Source organism: Tupaia chinensis, unplaced genomic scaffold (assembly GCF_000334495.1).
Source record: "Tupaia chinensis unplaced genomic scaffold, TupChi_1.0 Scaffold000294_2, whole genome shotgun sequence".
NCBI lineage: Eukaryota > Metazoa > Chordata > Mammalia > Scandentia > Tupaiidae > Tupaia > Tupaia belangeri.
In genome coordinates, this window is record NW_006159780.1 from 1,596,006 (window position 1) to 1,601,909 (window position 5,904).

A 5,904-nucleotide genomic window follows, 5' to 3' on the forward strand; every position below is an offset into this window, starting at 1 on the left:
CCTGCTGAATGGTTCTAGTCATTCTTTTACTAATCCCAGAAAATACCTGAGTCGGGGTAATCTAAGAGAATAAAGGTTATTCCACTCACTGTTTGGAGCTCCAAAATCAAGGGGCCACATCTGGTGAGGGTCTCCCTGTTGATGAAGTCCTGAGGCCACAGAGGGTATTACTAAGAGACCTGGAGCACATGCGTCTGTGCCACGTCTCTGGCTCATTTCCCCTCCTTGCAAACCCAGGAGAACTTGATCCCAGGGGCCCTACCCTCATGACCAATACACTCCCTAAAGGCCCCATCTCAAATACCATCACAGGGGAGTAAGGATTTGAACAGGGGTGGGGGTGGGGCACAGACTTTAACCACAAGTACGACAATGAGTTGATTACTTTCCTACCATGTTTCTAAATTCTTCTAAGTTTTATGAAACTGTCCCAAAGAAGACAGCAGAAATGTCTCTAACTAATGACCTCCAGTATGTACCCCAAATCATAATAACCACGTTCCAGGAACCAGCCTGTGCTAGAAATGGGGGGGTGTAGTCTCCCTCCTTGGGAAATGAGAATGCTCTGGCCTCCAGCAGTGCCCAACACCACTGTCCCCTCCCAGTGCTACCTGCCACCTTAGCTGGGAGCTCCTCTCACAGGCAACCAGAGGGTCAACATGGGCCCACCCTGATGACCTCACCATCCCCCATCACTACCACAATCGGGCCATCTCCCCACCCCCAAACATGGTTACACTGGCTCCCAAATGTCAACACACAAATTTTTGGTGAATACATTCAAACCAGAGTGGGTCCAGAGAAGTGCCTCGCTCTGTCCACCATGCGAGGACACAGCAGGCAGGCACCGTCTGAGGTGCCTCTTTCTTGCAGAGTGTAGAGATTTTCCTTCACCAGAATCTGGCCTTGTTGCCCCTCCCGACAGTACAGCACTCCTAAGCCCAGGTTGAGGCAGCTGCTTCCTCTTACTATGGACTCGATACAGCTTCCCAGAGCCTGTCCCATTCCCTGCCCCTGCCAGCTGTCTCAGCAAGGAGCAACCACATACTCCAGGGACTCCACCACCGTGGCCTGTGACCAAGGACAGTCCACACTGGAGCCTACCCTCCTGGAGGGCTTGAAGGAGAGTGTCACTCCCAAGACAGATGGGGAGAGCAAGGAGCTGATGCCATATGTACCCAGGCTGGGAAAGGGAGCATGAAAGTGAGACCACGACACTCACATCCCTCAGCCCCAGGTGTCAGGGCCAGTGAGCCCAGGGCTGCACTGAGTCCTGGAAGAGCTGAGCGAGTGCCCTCTGAATAGGCCTATATGTGTGGGTGCAGGTGGGCAATGCTGGCTGCACAAAGGAACCATCCACATGCCACGTGCCTGCCTCCGTCTCTCAGCATCTCAGAGCAAGCCCTCACACACACACCTTGCCAGCTCCTGACTCCGCCACCTTCGCATGGGAATCTTTGGGCTCACATTATGGTTGAGAAGATGAACTTTTGCAAAAGTCAAATGCCCAAGGTCAACGGGGAATGTATGGTTGGCAGGGCCAGGACTTGAACTCAAGGTCTCATCTATTCCTGTTGCCAACACTCCCATGACAGCCAAGGAGGCCCAGAGTCCAGGGTGGGGACGCACAGGGGACCACATCTGCTGCCCAGCTCCCATGCACGGGAACCTGCCAAGGAAGCAGCAGAAACATGTCCCTGCTATGGAAAAGCAGATGTGGGGGAAGGAGGGGGTAAGGAAGGCAACGGTGAGTCTGGTATGAGAAGGAGGGTGAGTCACCAAAAGGATAGGAGCTAATGAATGATTTCCTTCAAGGAGAAAAGTAGGTGGCTGAGAAAGCTCCTGGCTGAGAATCATTTCACCTTTGAGATAACACAGTGTGGGGGCCTGGAGTAGAGGACCTAACACCGCACAGGACAGCCACTCACAGCCCTCCCACATCCACACGAGGTCCTCCAGGCGAGGACGGGCTTCAGGCACACAGCATGTGGCAGGACCCCAGCGGGGAGATGCTCTTGGGGTCTTGCTGCCTCACGCCCAGTTAGAATCCTAGAAAGCTCCGAGATAAGGAAACACCGATACCCACTGACACCAATCAGCTACCACACTTGATCCCGTTCTCTGAAGGCCTGGATGCTGCCACAGATATGTGTGAGATCAACACCACCATGGGAGCCAGCGTGCCAATTACACCCTCTCAGTAAGCTGAGGGTACAGCAAGGTCAGTCTGGTTCCAACACCTGTCCTTAACGGACATGTCTCTTTCCTCTCTGTCTCTCCAGAACAAAAGCAGTTCCCATCTCCAAACGTGCCCTCTCTTTCAGGGTAAGATCATGGACATCGGGGCCAGCTGGGTGGCACACCAGTAACACACTGCTCAGGGAGGCTCGTCCACATGGAAGAACAGGGGGCTAAGTCCCCAGTGAACCTGTACACACGAGGCCCAATGCCCGTGATCCTCACTACGGGGAAAAGCTCCGTGACACTTGAGACCCCAGACGGAAGAGAGAAGGCATTTGTCTTTTTCTCTCTTTCTCCCTCTTCTCTCTCTGCCTGTCTCTCACTCTCATGAAAAAAAGAATAAACTAAATAAAAAGATAATGGATGTCACAGAGCAGAATAGCTGAGCACTAGAACTCTCAGAAACACCCTCACAACATGGAACATGCATGGAGCCACAACTATATACATGTGCCCATGTGTTCTCACATGGAGGAACAGTCACATACTACACTCATGCATGTGTGAACCTACACATATGCACGTACACAACCACACCCAGCTCCCACACTCACGCACGCACATGTGCAATCATGCACACATGCCCCCAGGAGAAATCGTCACAACGGCGCCTGGCTGCATGCTTTATGCCCGTCTCATCCAGCACTCACAACACAACCGCCCCCATACTAGACTCAGACCAGGAGGAGATACTGACCTTGTCAGGGTCAGGGTCAACACTCAGCCAAGCTGTTTGGCCTCAACCCTTGCTCCTAAATCAAGCCTGTGTCCACAGAGCATGTAACATGCAGGTGTCCGTTCCCAGGAACCTTTGCATGTGAGCATCAGCCTGTGATGTCATGCTAGGGTAAGGCATCTCAGAACAGGCCCCTGGGACCCCTGCCAGTGCCACGCTGCTCAAGGTCAGTGCTCCCATGATGCCCACAGCTCAGAGGCCAGGGACCAGGGCTGCCAAGTCCCAGCAGGCTGCAGCTCCAGTCTCCAGGCTCTCCGGACTGCGTTGGCTCCATGCTCCATGCTCCACATTCAACCACGGCTTTCCTCTTCCTTATTTCCGTACTTCAGAATCGTGGTTGCACACCACACTTTCAAAATATTGAGAGACCTTTTTTAATTTGCCAGAGGGTGCATGCACTGGCCAGAGGTAGAGGAGGAGGGAGAAAGCACCCCCCATAGGGTGTGGTCACAATGCATCCCTTCTCTGTTTCTCCATCCTGTCAGGTTTGGGACATGCCACATGCCCAGCATGTTTTTCAGGCTGCCAGGGCTGGGATTCAAACCGCAGTCAGTCATGTGGTATCCGGTTCATTGAACCACGAGGCCACAGGGCTGGCCCACAAAATAGGAGCATTTCTATGAGTATGGGGCTCAAAACATAAAGAGATGTCTTGGGCCTGCCATCCCTACTGTGTTCCTGGGGTATTGGGCCCCCACTGGGATGCAGAGAGACCGCTGTCTCCATTCACAGAGGCTTTGGAGAAGCCTGATGGAGAGAGATGTCATGCTGAGGCCATCGATGCTATTCCTTATCCTCTGGCATCTGCAAACAGAAAGGCCACAGCACTGTGGCCGACACGATGCCTGATGTGGACATACATACTGAATGATCTCCCAGACTGCCCAGCCTGCGGCCCAGTGTTTGCAAACACAGTGAAGACGTTTGCTATCACATGCTGTCATACGTCTCCTCAGAGCAGATCTGACTGACCCTGTCCCCTGCCATGGAGACAGACACCATGAACTCCTCTTACACTCCCCGTCTTTGGCTCCTGAGTGCACTCAGCCTGGGCAGACCCTAGAGCAACGTTACAGAGGGCAGTGAGACTACCTGCTCCACAGGTCACCTCTGCTGGGCCCTGTTCTTGAGACCACTCCACCCCAGCTTTCTCGGCTTCCTTTTAGGCCCAAGTGAGGTTCCAGCTGGTGCTGGCCTGGTCCCCATAGCTCTCCTACACCTGCAGCTCTGCAAGTCACCCTCTCAGGGAGGCCCCTGCCCAGTGCAAGGAGTCAATGACCACCCCGAGTATAAGGCATAAAATTCATGAGAGGAGCACCCAGCCTTCCTGCCAGGCTCAGGCCCTTTAACTCTAAAAGAATCCCCGGGGAGCATGGAAGCCCTAGTTAAAGTCCCCCACACTCAAATTTGACCTCTGTGCATCTTTTCCTCTCAGCCCCACTCCAAAGCAGCCATCAGGAATCCTGGCCAGAGTCTGTAGGAAGGGAGGAAGGAGAATCGCAACACCACAGGAGCCCACCAGCCGAGACCCTGCAAACTTGCCAGAGGAAACACAACCCCCTATGAGTGAAATGATGTGAAGAACAGCCCCCTTGTTCTCTTGGGGCCCAGCCCCAACCAGCCTCCACTGTGATGCACCCCCCAACCCACCCAGCCTGCCTAGTCCCAATCCTAGCGTGTCATGCAATCACAGAGAACCAGCAGGTTCCATCAGCTCCCTGTGGGTCAAAAATCAAGTAAGCTAGTGGCTGTGTTGAGTGACGGGCACGTCCTTGTCAACAGGCTGAAAGGGGCCACACCGAAGTGACCCTAACTCTGAAGAATAGGAAAATGTCCCTTAGGGACTTCAGTAAGAAACCCAAAAGTTGAACTGAGTAAACTGAGGAGTCCCTGAGGCTACAGACGAGACCAGAGAATGAATCCTGACACACTAATACTGACCCCTCGGTAAGAGTAGTCCTATGAGCAGCTGCATGTGCAAATAAGGTCAGTCCCTGCCAAGTTAGGGTGGGGGAACCTGGGGTGAGAGGGGAATTCCACGATTTAACTTCTGGAAACTCCCAGAGAATGTCTGCACTTGGTTTCGCATTTATTTTACTTTGGTTTAATGAACAATAGAATAATAAAAATGGACTTACCTCGGCACGAACTACCTTGACCATCGATCGTTTGTTTGCAAACTCCACAGACTTTGGATTTTTTAAAGGCTTTGGTCTTGAAATTGTGCAGACTCGCAGTCAATTCCTCTGGCTGAAAAATAAATGAAGAGGTTGTCAAAGCTTCGGTTTATTGTTTGTTTTCTATTCCCTTTCAGGAGATAATAAATCCGGTAGATTTATAAAGAGCTAACACAGGAATTTTATCAACGGAGAAAAGCAAGAAACCATCTGGCGATGCTGACATTCCCAGGCATCTCAGTTCCAGAGTCCTGCACAGAAGTGCACTCTCCCCGCACTCGTAAACACCACTACGGAGTGTGCCGGAGCGTCGCACTAACTGACATGCGTATGTGACCTGTACTCGCTCCCAGACCTGCAGCTCGCAAGCCTCACTCCTATGACAAAATAATCCAGCTACACCTACAGGGTACTAATGCTTTTTTCTTCTGGAAGAAATGACTAGAGAACAGCAGTTATGTTAAGAGAAAGCTGGCTGAAGTTGCTGATTCAAAGGCATCACAGATTCCCCACCAAGATGTTGAGCCTCTAGGAGCTGATATGCTCTTCTGTAGAAGAGACGGTCGCAGCCAGGTTGTCACACATGTGTGGTTGCACCTGATACGTGGTTTCACACAGAAGTAGGAAGAAATTAAGCACACGTCCACCAAATTTACACTTCTACATTAAAAGCTCACAGCTGTAGCTAATGATCTCAGAGGAACCCCTCCTGCTCTAAACAGTACATGCCAATCCTTACACCGACCCACT

At 52.0% G+C, this 5,904-nt stretch overlaps 1 protein-coding gene across 1 annotated transcript in view; it reads right to left on the bottom strand.

Annotated features, from left to right (window-relative positions):
• Positions 1 to 5,224, bottom strand: part of TNS3 (tensin 3) — a 239,551-nt gene extending 234,327 nt beyond the window's left edge. The window contains 1 exon segment of the mRNA XM_006150681.3: positions 5,116 to 5,224. The gene's annotated coding sequence lies outside the window, so the exon portion shown is untranslated.
• Positions 5,225 to 5,904: the final 680 nt, after the last annotated feature.